Here is a 15710-nt window from a genome sequence, read left to right on the forward strand (position 1 = left end):
TCTGCTGAACCACCCACTGTTCCCAAAGTCTGGTCAGGGTCCAAACAGGGGGTCTAGAGTCTAAATGGATTCAGCCAGGTCTGTGACAGTTATCCCCCACTAGCTCGACCCCCAGCTTCCACCACCAGACCCCAGAAGCTTCCACCACCAGACCCCAGCAGCTTCCACCCCCAGACCCCACTAGCTCGACCCCCAGCTTCCACCACCAGACTCCTGGAGCTTCCACCACCCGACCTCAGGAGCATTCACCACCATACCCCAGCAAAATCACCACCAGACCCCAGGAGTTTCCACCACCAGAGCTTCCAGCACCAGACCCCAGGAGCTTCCAGCACCAGACCCCAGGAGCTTCCACCACCAGAGCTTCCAGCACCAGACCCCAGGAGCTTCCACCACCAGACCCCAGGAGCTTCCACCACCAGAGCTTCCACCACCAGACCCCAGGAGCTTCCACCACCAGACCCCAGGAGCTTCCACCACCAGACCCCAGGAGCTTCCACCACCAGACCCCAGCAAAATCACCACCAGTCCCCAGCAGCATAACCACCAGACCCCCAGCTTCCACCACCAGTCCCCGGAGGTGCGTGGAATCCCGGACCAGCTCGACCAGAGCCTCGTGGCGAGCCGAGCCGAGAATCGGGGGGCTTCATCCGCATTCTGGTGGCGCTGAGACCGCGGAGATCCAGCCGAGGATCGCGGGGCTTACATCCGCTTACCCCTCCCCTCGGCCCAGAGAAAAACACACCACAGCCGGTCCGGAGCCACTTAGCCTCAGGCCCGAAACAAGACCTTCAACCCGGAGAAAAACTGACAGGCAGCACGTCGCTGAAAGCCACTCAGCCTCGCGGCTCACCGTCCCGCTGCCCAAAAAACCCGGCTCACCTGGAGCCACCCAAAGACCCGGCTCACCGTCCGAACCCGGGGACCCGCTCTTAAGCCCCCCCCCCTCCACCGGAGTGAAAGAGCCAGCCCGCTTACTTGGACGACCAGGGCCCTGGTACCCTAAACACCCAGACGCTCCTGGTACCATGGACAGCACTCTGTCAGATGCTCAGGCGTATATTGCTTTTCACTCATGTTCTGGTTTCAGGACCTTTTGTTAGGACCTTTGGTCAGCTTGTGCAAGGAAACAAATACTGTTGCTTCCATCTGGACAAACATTTAGTTCAGTAATAAAGAATAAAAAAACGTCAGTTAAGTGTTTTGTAGTTGTAACTAAATATGGTAAACGCTCATATGCTTCTCATAGGCTCTGTGTGAAATTCTGAGTTTGTACACTATTAGATGTGGAAAGAAACACTTCCCACTATGTTTACTTTGCAGGAAACTAAACAAAACACTTCTTAACATAGTCATGAGGAGTTGTACAAATAATGACATCACTTTATGTTTGTTATTAAATGAGACAAGGGTAGTATCTCACAGTAGACTCATAATATAGCTGAAGTTGTATCTAGCAGAGGATGGTTTCGATCCATCGACCTCTGGGTTATGGGCCCAGCACGCTTCCGCTGCGCCACTCTGCTGAACCACCCACTGTTCCCAAAGTCTGGTCAGGGTCCAAACAGGGGGTCTAGAGTCTAAATGGACTCAGCAAGGTCTGTGACAGTACACACGCCGCCAGCATTGAGGCCGGTTAGCTCAGAAGGTCAGAGCGTGGTGCTAATAACGCCAAGGTCATGGGTTCAATCCCCATACTGGCCAAACTGCTTACTCTGCATATCTTTAAAAACTTCAGACTCTAAAGATTGTATGTTCCATTGTTAGCTTTGGTGTGCGACAATAATTCGTCAAGTCTGATAATCACCTGACTTAAAGCTAAGAGGAAATAAAGATAACTCAAACATAAGGAATTTAAGTTTATGAAGTGAGGAAAGCTTATTTGTATTACACATCTCATGTACAAATCAAAGTACTTTTCATAAAAAACATTTAAAAAATGAGAATACACATAACTCTCAGTGATGAAGTATAATCATCAAGCTTTAAAAAAGTCTCTACCACCAGACCCCAGGAGCACCCCAGCAGCTTCCACCACCAGACACCCAGCTTCCACCCCCAGACCCCACTAGCTCGACCCCCAGCTTCCACCCCCAGACCCCACTAGCTCGACCCCCAGCTTCCACCCCGAGACCGCACTAGCTCGACCCCCAGCTTCCACCACCAGAACCCAGGAGCTTCCATCACCAGACTCCTGGAGCTTCCAGCACCAGACCCCAGGAGCATTCACCACCAGACCCCAGAAAAATCACTACCAGAACACAGGAGCTTCCACCACCAGACCCCCAGCTTCCACCACCAGTCCCCGAGTAGACTCATAATATAGCTGAAGTTGTATCTAGCAGAGGATGGTTTCGATCCATCGACCTCTGGGTTATGGGCCCAGCACGCTTCCGCTGCGCCACTCTGCTGAACCACCCACTGTTCCCAAAGTCTGGTCAGGGTCCAAACAGGGGGTCTAGAGTCTAAATGGATTCAGCCAGGTCTGTGACAGTTATCCCCCACTAGCTCGACCCCCAGCTTCCACCACCAGACCCCAGAAGCTTCCACCACCAGACCCCAGCAGCTTCCACCCCCAGACCCCACTAGCTCGACCCCCAGCTTCCACCACCAGACTCCTGGAGCTTCCACCACCCGACCTCAGGAGCATTCACCACCATACCCCAGCAAAATCACCACCAGACCCCAGGAGTTTCCACCACCAGAGCTTCCAGCACCAGACCCCAGGAGCTTCCAGCACCAGACCCCAGGAGCTTCCACCACCAGAGCTTCCAGCACCAGACCCCAGGAGCTTCCACCACCAGACCCCAGGAGCTTCCACCACCAGAGCTTCCACCACCAGACCCCAGGAGCTTCCACCACCAGACCCCAGGAGCTTCCACCACCAGACCCCAGCAAAATCACCACCAGTCCCCAGCAGCATAACCACCAGACCCCCAGCTTCCACCACCAGTCCCCGGAGGTGCGTGGAATCCCGGACCAGCTCGACCAGAGCCTCGTGGCGAGCCGAGCCGAGAATCGGGGGGCTTCATCCGCATTCTGGTGGCGCTGAGACCGCGGAGATCCAGCCGAGAATCGCGGGGCTTACATCCGCTTACCCCTCCCCTCGGCCCAGAGAAAAACACACCACAGCCGGTCCGGAGCCACTTAGCCTCAGGCCCGAAACAAGACCTTCAACCCGGAGAAAAACTGACAGGCAGCACGTCGCTGAAAGCCACTCAGCCTCGCGGCTCACCGTCCCGCTGCCCAAAAAACCCGGCTCACCTGGAGCCACCCAAAGACCCGGCTCACCGTCCGAACCCGGGGACCCGCTCTTAAGCCCCCCCCCCAACCGGCCACCGGAGTGAAAGAGCCAGCCCGCTTACTTGGACGACCAGGGCCCTGGTACCCTAAACACCCAGACGCTCCTGGTACCATGGACAGCACTCTGTCAGATGCTCAGGCGTATATTGCTTTTCACTCATGTTCTGGTTTCAGGACCTTTTGTTAGGACCTTTGGTCAGCTTGTGCAAGGAAACAAATACTGTTGCTTCCATCTGGACAAACATTTAGTTCAGTAATAAAGAATAAAACGTCAGTTAAGTGTTTTGTAGTTGTAACTAAATATGGTAAACGCTCATATGCTTCTCATAGGCTCTGTGTGAAATTCTGAGTTTGTACACTATTAGATGTGGAAAGAAACACTTCCCACTATGTTTACTTTGCAGGAAACTAAACAAAACACTTCTTAACATAGTCATGAGGAGTTGTACAAATAATGACATCACTTTATGTTTGTTATTAAATGAGACAAGGGTAGTATCTCACAGTAGACTCATAATATAGCTGAAGTTGTATCTAGCAGAGGATGGTTTCGATCCATCGACCTCTGGGTTATGGGCCCAGCACGCTTCCGCTGCGCCACTCTGCTGAACCACCCACTGTTCCCAAAGTCTGGTCAGGGTCCAAACAGGGGGTCTAGAGTCTAAATGGACTCAGCAAGGTCTGTGACAGTACACACGCCGCCAGCATTGAGGCCGGTTAGCTCAGAAGGTCAGAGCGTGGTGCTAATAACGCCAAGGTCATGGGTTCAATCCCCATACTGGCCAAACTGCTTACTCTGCATATCTTTAAAAACTTCAGACTCTAAAGATTGTATGTTCCATTGTTAGCTTTGGTGTGCGACAATAATTCGTCAAGTCTGATAATCACCTGACTTAAAGCTAAGAGGAAATAAAGATAACTCAAACATAAGGAATTTAAGTTTATGAAGTGAGGAAAGCTTATTTGTATTACACATCTCATGTACAAATCAAAGTACTTTTCATAAAAAACATTTAAAAAATGAGAATACACATAACTCTCAGTGATGAAGTATAATCATCAAGCTTTAAAAAAGTCTCTACCACCAGACCCCAGGAGCACCCCAGCAGCTTCCACCACCAGACACCCAGCTTCCACCCCCAGACCCCACTAGCTCGACCCCCAGCTTCCACCCCCAGACCCCACTAGCTCGACCCCCAGCTTCCACCCCGAGACCGCACTAGCTCGACCCCCAGCTTCCACCACCAGAACCCAGGAGCTTCCATCACCAGACTTCTGGAGCTTCCAGCACCAGACCCCAGGAGCATTCACCACCAGACCCCAGAAAAATCACTACCAGAACACAGGAGCTTCCACCACCAGACCCCCAGCTTCCACCACCAGTCCCCGAGTAGACTCATAATATAGCTGAAGTTGTATCTAGCAGAGGATGGTTTCGATCCATCGACCTCTGGGTTATGGGCCCAGCACGCTTCCGCTGCGCCACTCTGCTGAACCACCCACTGTTCCCAAAGTCTGGTCAGGGTCCAAACAGGGGGTCTAGAGTCTAAATGGATTCAGCCAGGTCTGTGACAGTTATCCCCCACTAGCTCGACCCCCAGCTTCCACCACCAGACCCCAGAAGCTTCCACCACCAGACCCCAGCAGCTTCCACCCCCAGACCCCACTAGCTCGACCCCCAGCTTCCACCACCAGACTCCTGGAGCTTCCACCACCCGACCTCAGGAGCATTCACCACCATACCCCAGCAAAATCACCACCAGACCCCAGGAGTTTCCACCACCAGAGCTTCCAGCACCAGACCCCAGGAGCTTCCAGCACCAGACCCCAGGAGCTTCCACCACCAGAGCTTCCAGCACCAGACCCCAGGAGCTTCCACCACCAGACCCCAGGAGCTTCCACCACCAGAGCTTCCACCACCAGACCCCAGGAGCTTCCACCACCAGACCCCAGGAGCTTCCACCACCAGACCCCAGGAGCTTCCACCACCAGACCCCAGCAAAATCACCACCAGTCCCCAGCAGCATAACCACCAGACCCCCAGCTTCCACCACCAGTCCCCGGAGGTGCGTGGAATCCCGGACCAGCTCGACCAGAGCCTCGTGGCGAGCCGAGCCGAGAATCGGGGGGCTTCATCCGCATTCTGGTGGCGCTGAGACCGCGGAGATCCAGCCGAGGATCGCGGGGCTTACATCCGCTTACCCCTCCCCTCGGCCCAGAGAAAAACACACCACAGCCGGTCCGGAGCCACTTAGCCTCAGGCCCGAAACAAGACCTTCAACCCGGAGAAAAACTGACAGGCAGCACGTCGCTGAAAGCCACTCAGCCTCGCGGCTCACCGTCCCGCTGCCCAAAAAACCCGGCTCACCTGGAGCCACCCAAAGACCCGGCTCACCGTCCGAACCCGGGGACCCGCTCTTAAGCCCCCCCCCCAACCGGCCACCGGAGTGAAAGAGCCAGCCCGCTTACTTGGACGACCAGGGCCCTGGTACCCTAAACACCCAGACGCTCCTGGTACCATGGACAGCACTCTGTCAGATGCTCAGGCGTATATTGCTTTTCACTCATGTTCTGGTTTCAGGACCTTTTGTTAGGACCTTTGGTCAGCTTGTGCAAGGAAACAAATACTGTTGCTTCCATCTGGACAAACATTTAGTTCAGTAATAAAGAATAAAAAAACGTCAGTTAAGTGTTTTGTAGTTGTAACTAAATATGGTAAACGCTCATATGCTTCTCATAGGCTCTGTGTGAAATTCTGAGTTTGTACACTATTAGATGTGGAAAGAAACACTTCCCACTATGTTTACTTTGCAGGAAACTAAACAAAACACTTCTTAACATAGTCATGAGGAGTTGTACAAATAATGACATCACTTTATGTTTGTTATTAAATGAGACAAGGGTAGTATCTCACAGTAGACTCATAATATAGCTGAAGTTGTATCTAGCAGAGGATGGTTTCGATCCATCGACCTCTGGGTTATGGGCCCAGCACGCTTCCGCTGCGCCACTCTGCTGAACCACCCACTGTTCCCAAAGTCTGGTCAGGGTCCAAACAGGGGGTCTAGAGTCTAAATGGACTCAGCAAGGTCTGTGACAGTACACACGCCGCCAGCATTGAGGCCGGTTAGCTCAGAAGGTCAGAGTGTGGTGCTAATAACGCCAAGGTCATGGGTTCAATCCCCATACTGGCCAAACTGCTTACTCTGCATATCTTTAAAAACTTCAGACTCTAAAGATTGTATGTTCCATTGTTAGCTTTGGTGTGCGACAATAATTCGTCAAGTCTGATAATCACCTGACTTAAAGCTAAGAGGAAATAAAGATAACTCAAACATAAGGAATTTAAGTTTATGAAGTGAGGAAAGCTTATTTGTATTACACATCTCATGTACAAATCAAAGTACTTTTCATAAAAAACATTTAAAAAATGAGAATACACATAACTCTCAGTGATGAAGTATAATCATCAAGCTTTAAAAAAGTCTCTACCACCAGACCCCAGGAGCACCCCAGCAGCTTCCACCACCAGACACCCAGCTTCCACCCCCAGACCCCACTAGCTCGACCCCCAGCTTCCACCCCCAGACCCCACTAGCTCGACCCCCAGCTTCCACCCCGAGACCGCACTAGCTCGACCCCCAGCTTCCACCACCAGAACCCAGGAGCTTCCATCACCAGACTCCTGGAGCTTCCAGCACCAGACCCCAGGAGCATTCACCACCAGACCCCAGAAAAATCACTACCAGAACACAGGAGCTTCCACCGCCAGACCCCCAGCTTCCACCACCAGTCCCCGAGTAGACTCATAATATAGCTGAAGTTGTATCTAGCAGAGGATGGTTTCGATCCATCGACCTCTGGGTTATGGGCCCAGCACGCTTCCGCTGCGCCACTCTGCTGAACCACCCACTGTTCCCAAAGTCTGGTCAGGGTCCAAACAGGGGGTCTAGAGTCTAAATGGATTCAGCCAGGTCTGTGACAGTTATCCCCCACTAGCTCGACCCCCAGCTTCCACCACCAGACCCCAGAAGCTTCCACCACCAGACCCCAGCAGCTTCCACCCCCAGACCCCACTAGCTCGACCCCCAGCTTCCACCACCAGACTCCTGGAGCTTCCACCACCCGACCTCAGGAGCATTCACCACCATACCCCAGCAAAATCACCACCAGACCCCAGGAGTTTCCACCACCAGAGCTTCCAGCACCAGACCCCAGGAGCTTCCAGCACCAGACCCCAGGAGCTTCCACCACCAGAGCTTCCAGCACCAGACCCCAGGAGCTTCCACCACCAGACCCCAGGAGCTTCCACCACCAGAGCTTCCACCACCAGACCCCAGGAGCTTCCACCACCAGACCCCAGGAGCTTCCACCACCAGACCCCAGGAGCTTCCACCACCAGACCCCAGCAAAATCACCACCAGTCCCCAGCAGCATAACCACCAGACCCCCAGCTTCCACCACCAGTCCCCGGAGGTGCGTGGAATCCCGGACCAGCTCGACCAGAGCCTCGTGGCGAGCCGAGCCGAGAATCGGGGGGCTTCATCCGCATTCTGGTGGCGCTGAGACCGCGGAGATCCAGCCGAGAATCGCGGGGCTTACATCCGCTTACCCCTCCCCTCGGCCCAGAGAAAAACACACCACAGCCGGTCCGGAGCCACTTAGCCTCAGGCCCGAAACAAGACCTTCAACCCGGAGAAAAACTGACAGGCAGCACGTCGCTGAAAGCCACTCAGCCTCGCGGCTCACCGTCCCGCTGCCCAAAAAACCCGGCTCACCTGGAGCCACCCAAAGACCCGGCTCACCGTCCGAACCCGGGGACCCGCTCTTAAGCCCCCCCCCCTCCACCGGAGTGAAAGAGCCAGCCCGCTTACTTGGACGACCAGGGCCCTGGTACCCTAAACACCCAGACGCTCCTGGTACCATGGACAGCACTCTGTCAGATGCTCAGGCGTATATTGCTTTTCACTCATGTTCTGGTTTCAGGACCTTTTGTTAGGACCTTTGGTCAGCTTGTGCAAGGAAACAAATACTGTTGCTTCCATCTGGACAAACATTTAGTTCAGTAATAAAGAATAAAAAAACGTCAGTTAAGTGTTTTGTAGTTGTAACTAAATATGGTAAACGCTCATATGCTTCTCATAGGCTCTGTGTGAAATTCTGAGTTTGTACACTATTAGATGTGGAAAGAAACACTTCCCACTATGTTTACTTTGCAGGAAACTAAACAAAACACTTCTTAACATAGTCATGAGGAGTTGTACAAATAATGACATCACTTTATGTTTGTTATTAAATGAGACAAGGGTAGTATCTCACAGTAGACTCATAATATAGCTGAAGTTGTATCTAGCAGAGGATGGTTTCGATCCATCGACCTCTGGGTTATGGGCCCAGCACGCTTCCGCTGCGCCACTCTGCTGAACCACCCACTGTTCCCAAAGTCTGGTCAGGGTCCAAACAGGGGGTCTAGAGTCTAAATGGACTCAGCAAGGTCTGTGACAGTACACACGCCGCCAGCATTGAGGCCGGTTAGCTCAGAAGGTCAGAGCGTGGTGCTAATAACGCCAAGGTCATGGGTTCAATCCCCATACTGGCCAAACTGCTTACTCTGCATATCTTTAAAAACTTCAGACTCTAAAGATTGTATGTTCCATTGTTAGCTTTGGTGTGCGACAATAATTCGTCAAGTCTGATAATCACCTGACTTAAAGCTAAGAGGAAATAAAGATAACTCAAACATAAGGAATTTAAGTTTATGAAGTGAGGAAAGCTTATTTGTATTACACATCTCATGTACAAATCAAAGTACTTTTCATAAAAAACATTTAAAAAATGAGAATACACATAACTCTCAGTGATGAAGTATAATCATCAAGCTTTAAAAAAGTCTCTACCACCAGACCCCAGGAGCACCCCAGCAGCTTCCACCACCAGACACCCAGCTTCCACCCCCAGACCCCACTAGCTCAACCCCCAGCTTCCACCCCCAGACCCCACTAGCTCAACCCCCAGCTTCCACCCCGAGACCGCACTAGCTCGACCCCCAGCTTCCACCACCAGAACCCAGGAGCTTCCATCACCAGACTCCTGGAGCTTCCAGCACCAGACCCCAGGAGCATTCACCACCAGACCTCAGAAAAATCACTACCAGAACACAGGAGCTTCCACCACCAGACCCCCAGCTTCCACCACCAGTCCCCGAGTAGACTCATAATATAGCTGAAGTTGTATCTAGCAGAGGATGGTTTCGATCCATCGACCTCTGGGTTATGGGCCCAGCACGCTGCGCCACTCTGCTGAACCACCCACTGTTCCCAAAGTCTGGTCAGGGTCCAAACAGGGGGTCTAGAGTCTAAATGGATTCAGCCAGGTCTGTGACAGTTATCCCCCACTAGCTCGACCCCCAGCTTCCACCACCAGACCCCAGAAGCTTCCACCACCAGACCCCAGCAGCTTCCACCCCCAGACCCCACTAGCTCGACCCCCAGCTTCCACCACCAGACTCCTGGAGCTTCCACCACCAGACCTCAGGAGCATTCACCACCATACCCCAGCAAAATCACCACCAGACCCCAGGAGTTTCCACCACCAGAGCTTCCAGCACCAGACCCCAGGAGCTTCCAGCACCAGACCCCAGGAGCTTCCACCACCAGAGCTTCCAGCACCAGACCCCAGGAGCTTCCACCACCAGACCCCAGGAGCTTCCACCACCAGAGCTTCCACCACCAGACCCCAGGAGCTTCCACCACCAGACCCCAGGAGCTTCCACCACCAGACCCCAGGAGCTTCCACCACCAGACCCCAGCAAAATCACCACCAGTCCCCAGCAGCATAACCACCAGACCCCCAGCTTCCACCACCAGTCCCCGGAGGTGCGTGGAATCCCGGACCAGCTCGACCAGAGCCTCGTGGCGAGCCGAGCCGAGAATCGGGGGGCTTCATCCGCATTCTGGTGGCGCTGAGACCGCGGAGATCCAGCCGAGAATCGCGGGGCTTACATCCGCTTACCCCTCCCCTCGGCCCAGAGAAAAACACACCACAGCCGGTCCGGAGCCACTTAGCCTCAGGCCCGAAACAAGACCTTCAACCCGGAGAAAAACTGACAGGCAGCACGTCGCTGAAAGCCACTCAGCCTCGCGGCTCACCGTCCCGCTGCCCAAAAAACCCGGCTCACCTGGAGCCACCCAAAGACCCGGCTCACCGTCCGAACCCGGGGACCCGCTCTTAAGCCCCCCCCCCAACCGGCCACCGGAGTGAAAGAGCCAGCCCGCTTACTTGGACGACCAGGGCCCTGGTACCCTAAACACCCAGACGCTCCTGGTACCATGGACAGCACTCTGTCAGATGCTCAGGCGTATATTGCTTTTCACTCATGTTCTGGTTTCAGGACCTTTTGTTAGGACCTTTGGTCAGCTTGTGCAAGGAAACAAATACTGTTGCTTCCATCTGGACAAACATTTAGTTCAGTAATAAAGAATAAAACGTCAGTTAAGTGTTTTGTAGTTGTAACTAAATATGGTAAACGCTCATATGCTTCTCATAGGCTCTGTGTGAAATTCTGAGTTTGTACACTATTAGATGTGGAAAGAAACACTTCCCACTATGTTTACTTTGCAGGAAACTAAACAAAACACTTCTTAACATAGTCATGAGGAGTTGTACAAATAATGACATCACTTTATGTTTGTTATTAAATGAGACAAGGGTAGTATCTCACAGTAGACTCATAATATAGCTGAAGTTGTATCTAGCAGAGGATGGTTTCGATCCATCGACCTCTGGGTTATGGGCCCAGCACGCTTCCGCTGCGCCACTCTGCTGAACCACCCACTGTTCCCAAAGTCTGGTCAGGGTCCAAACAGGGGGTCTAGAGTCTAAATGGACTCAGCAAGGTCTGTGACAGTACACACGCCGCCAGCATTGAGGCCGGTTAGCTCAGAAGGTCAGAGCGTGGTGCTAATAACGCCAAGGTCATGGGTTCAATCCCCATACTGGCCAAACTGCTTACTCTGCATATCTTTAAAAACTTCAGACTCTAAAGATTGTATGTTCCATTGTTAGCTTTGGTGTGCGACAATAATTCGTCAAGTCTGATAATCACCTGACTTAAAGCTAAGAGGAAATAAAGATAACTCAAACATAAGGAATTTAAGTTTATGAAGTGAGGAAAGCTTATTTGTATTACACATCTCATGTACAAATCAAAGTACTTTTCATAAAAAACATTTAAAAAATGAGAATACACATAACTCTCAGTGATGAAGTATAATCATCGAGCTTTAAAAAAGTCTCTACCACCAGACCCCAGGAGCACCCCAGCAGCTTCCACCACCAGACACCCAGCTTCCACCCCCAGACCCCACTAGCTCGACCCCCAGCTTCCACCCCCAGACCCCACTAGCTCGACCCCCAGCTTCCACCCCGAGACCGCACTAGCTCGACCCCCAGCTTCCACCACCAGAACCCAGGAGCTTCCATCACCAGACTCCTGGAGCTTCCAGCACCAGACCCCAGGAGCATTCACCACCAGACCCCAGAAAAATCACTACCAGAACACAGGAGCTTCCACCACCAGACCCCCAGCTTCCACCACCAGTCCCCGAGTAGACTCATAATATAGCTGAAGTTGTATCTAGCAGAGGATGGTTTCGATCCATCGACCTCTGGGTTATGGGCCCAGCACGCTTCCGCTGCGCCACTCTGCTGAACCACCCACTGTTCCCAAAGTCTGGTCAGGGTCCAAACAGGGGGTCTAGAGTCTAAATGGATTCAGCCAGGTCTGTGACAGTTATCCCCCACTAGCTCGACCCCCAGCTTCCACCACCAGACCCCAGAAGCTTCCACCACCAGACCCCAGCAGCTTCCACCCCCAGACCCCACTAGCTCGACCCCCAGCTTCCACCACCAGACTCCTGGAGCTTCCACCACCAGACCTCAGGAGCATTCACCACCATACCCCAGCAAAATCACCACCAGACCCCAGGAGTTTCCACCACCAGAGCTTCCAGCACCAGACCCCAGGAGCTTCCAGCACCAGACCCCAGGAGCTTCCACCACCAGAGCTTCCAGCACCAGACCCCAGGAGCTTCCACCACCAGACCCCAGGAGCTTCCACCACCAGAGCTTCCACCACCAGACCCCAGGAGCTTCCACCACCAGACCCCAGGAGCTTCCACCACCAGACCCCAGGAGCTTCCACCACCAGACCCCAGCAAAATCACCACCAGTCCCCAGCAGCATAACCACCAGACCCCCAGCTTCCACCACCAGTCCCCGGAGGTGCGTGGAATCCCGGACCAGCTCGACCAGAGCCTCGTGGCGAGCCGAGCCGAGAATCGGGGGGCTTCATCCGCATTCTGGTGGCGCTGAGACCGCGGAGATCCAGCCGAGAATCGCGGGGCTTACATCCGCTTACCCCTCCCCTCGGCCCAGAGAAAAACACACCACAGCCGGTCCGGAGCCACTTAGCCTCAGGCCCGAAACAAGACCTTCAACCCGGAGAAAAACTGACAGGCAGCACGTCGCTGAAAGCCACTCAGCCTCGCGGCTCACCGTCCCGCTGCCCAAAAAACCCGGCTCACCTGGAGCCACCCAAAGACCCGGCTCACCGTCCGAACCCGGGGACCCGCTCTTAAGCCCCCCCCCCAACCGGCCACCGGAGTGAAAGAGCCAGCCCGCTTACTTGGACGACCAGGGCCCTGGTACCCTAAACACCCAGACGCTCCTGGTACCATGGACAGCACTCTGTCAGATGCTCAGGCGTATATTGCTTTTCACTCATGTTCTGGTTTCAGGACCTTTTGTTAGGACCTTTGGTCAGCTTGTGCAAGGAAACAAATACTGTTGCTTCCATCTGGACAAACATTTAGTTCAGTAATAAAGAATAAAACGTCAGTTAAGTGTTTTGTAGTTGTAACTAAATATGGTAAACGCTCATATGCTTCTCATAGGCTCTGTGTGAAATTCTGAGTTTGTACACTATTAGATGTGGAAAGAAACACTTCCCACTATGTTTACTTTGCAGGAAACTAAACAAAACACTTCTTAACATAGTCATGAGGAGTTGTACAAATAATGACATCACTTTATGTTTGTTATTAAATGAGACAAGGGTAGTATCTCACAGTAGACTCATAATATAGCTGAAGTTGTATCTAGCAGAGGATGGTTTCGATCCATCGACCTCTGGGTTATGGGCCCAGCACGCTTCCGCTGCGCCACTCTGCTGAACCACCCACTGTTCCCAAAGTCTGGTCAGGGTCCAAACAGGGGGTCTAGAGTCTAAATGGACTCAGCAAGGTCTGTGACAGTACACACGCCGCCAGCATTGAGGCCGGTTAGCTCAGAAGGTCAGAGCGTGGTGCTAATAACGCCAAGGTCATGGGTTCAATCCCCATACTGGCCAAACTGCTTACTCTGCATATCTTTAAAAACTTCAGACTCTAAAGATTGTATGTTCCATTGTTAGCTTTGGTGTGCGACAATAATTCGTCAAGTCTGATAATCACCTGACTTAAAGCTAAGAGGAAATAAAGATAACTCAAACATAAGGAATTTAAGTTTATGAAGTGAGGAAAGCTTATTTGTATTACACATCTCATGTACAAATCAAAGTACTTTTCATAAAAAACATTTAAAAAATGAGAATACACATAACTCTCAGTGATGAAGTATAATCATCAAGCTTTAAAAAAGTCTCTACCACCAGACCCCAGGAGCACCCCAGCAGCTTCCACCACCAGACACCCAGCTTCCACCCCCAGACCCCACTAGCTCGACCCCCAGCTTCCACCCCCAGACCCCACTAGCTCGACCCCCAGCTTCCACCCCGAGACCGCACTAGCTCGACCCCCAGCTTCCACCACCAGAACCCAGGAGCTTCCATCACCAGACCCCAGGAGCATTCACCACCAGACCCCAGAAAAATCACTACCAGAACACAGGAGCTTCCACCACCAGACCCCCAGCTTCCACCACCAGTCCCCGAGTAGACTCATAATATAGCTGAAGTTGTATCTAGCAGAGGATGGTTTCGATCCATCGACCTCTGGGTTATGGGCCCAGCACGCTTCCGCTGCGCCACTCTGCTGAACCACCCACTGTTCCCAAAGTCTGGTCAGGGTCCAAACAGGGGGTCTAGAGTCTAAATGGATTCAGCCAGGTCTGTGACAGTTATCCCCCACTAGCTCGACCCCCAGCTTCCACCACCAGACCCCAGAAGCTTCCACCACCAGACCCCAGCAGCTTCCACCCCCAGACCCCACTAGCTCGACCCCCAGCTTCCACCACCAGACTCCTGGAGCTTCCACCACCCGACCTCAGGAGCATTCACCACCATACCCCAGCAAAATCACCACCAGACCCCAGGAGTTTCCACCACCAGAGCTTCCAGCACCAGACCCCAGGAGCTTCCAGCACCAGACCCCAGGAGCTTCCACCACCAGAGCTTCCAGCACCAGACCCCAGGAGCTTCCACCACCAGACCCCAGGAGCTTCCACCACCAGAGCTTCCACCACCAGACCCCAGGAGCTTCCACCACCAGACCCCAGGAGCTTCCACCACCAGACCCCAGGAGCTTCCACCACCAGACCCCAGCAAAATCACCACCAGTCCCCAGCAGCATAACCACCAGACCCCCAGCTTCCACCACCAGTCCCCGGAGGTGCGTGGAATCCCGGACCAGCTCGACCAGAGCCTCGTGGCGAGCCGAGCCGAGAATCAGGGGGCTTCATCCGCATTCTCGTGGCGCTGAGACCGCGGAGATCCAGCCGAGAATCGCGGGGCTTACATCCGCTTACCCCTCCCCTCGGCCCAGAGAAAAACACACCACAGCCGGTCCGGAGCCACTTAGCCTCAGGCCCGAAACAAGACCTTCAACCCGGAGAAAAACTGACAGGCAGCACGTCGCTGAAAGCCACTCAGCCTCGCGGCTCACCGTCCCGCTGCCCAAAAAACCCGGCTCACCTGGAGCCACCCAAAGACCCGGCTCACCGTCCGAACCCGGGGACCCGCTCTTAAGCCCCCCCCCCAACCGGCCACCGGAGTGAAAGAGCCAGCCCGCTTACTTGGACGACCAGGGCCCTGGTACCCTAAACACCCAGACGCTCCTGGTACCATGGACAGCACTCTGTCAGATGCTCAGGCGTATATTGCTTTTCACTCATGTTCTGGTTTCAGGACCTTTTGTTAGGACCTTTGGTCAGCTTGTGCAAGGAAACAAATACTGTTGCTTCCATCTGGACAAACATTTAGTTCAGTAATAAAGAATAAAACGTCAGTTAAGTGTTTTGTAGTTGTAACTAAATATGGTAAACGCTCATATGCTTCTCATAGGCTCTGTGTGAAATTCTGAGTTTGTACACTATTAGATGTGGAAAGAAACACTTCCCACTATGTTTACTTT

General features: G+C 53.2%; 6 non-coding genes across 6 annotated transcripts; all 6 read left to right on the forward strand.

Moving 5' to 3' along the window:
* Positions 1–1630: 1630 nt before the first annotated feature.
* Positions 1631–1704, forward strand: trnai-aau (transfer RNA isoleucine (anticodon AAU)). The gene has a single exon. It is a non-coding gene; the product is annotated as a tRNA-Ile (tRNA).
* Positions 1705–4014: 2310 nt separating this feature from the next.
* Positions 4015–4088, forward strand: trnai-aau (transfer RNA isoleucine (anticodon AAU)). Its single transcript has one exon. It is a non-coding gene; the product is annotated as a tRNA-Ile (tRNA).
* Positions 4089–6424: 2336 nt separating this feature from the next.
* trnai-aau (transfer RNA isoleucine (anticodon AAU)) lies at positions 6425–6498 on the forward strand. Its single transcript has one exon. It is a non-coding gene; the product is annotated as a tRNA-Ile (tRNA).
* Positions 6499–8829: 2331 nt separating this feature from the next.
* On the forward strand, positions 8830–8903 carry trnai-aau (transfer RNA isoleucine (anticodon AAU)). The gene has a single exon. It is a non-coding gene; the product is annotated as a tRNA-Ile (tRNA).
* Positions 8904–11230: 2327 nt separating this feature from the next.
* trnai-aau (transfer RNA isoleucine (anticodon AAU)) lies at positions 11231–11304 on the forward strand. The gene has a single exon. It is a non-coding gene; the product is annotated as a tRNA-Ile (tRNA).
* Positions 11305–13637: 2333 nt separating this feature from the next.
* trnai-aau (transfer RNA isoleucine (anticodon AAU)) lies at positions 13638–13711 on the forward strand. Its single transcript has one exon. It is a non-coding gene; the product is annotated as a tRNA-Ile (tRNA).
* The last annotated feature ends 1999 nt before the right edge of the window (positions 13712–15710 follow it).

The sequence above is a fragment of the Cololabis saira genome, unplaced genomic scaffold (assembly GCF_033807715.1).
Source record: "Cololabis saira isolate AMF1-May2022 unplaced genomic scaffold, fColSai1.1 scf036, whole genome shotgun sequence".
In the NCBI taxonomy this organism is placed as follows: Eukaryota; Metazoa; Chordata; class Actinopteri; order Beloniformes; family Belonidae; genus Cololabis; species Cololabis saira.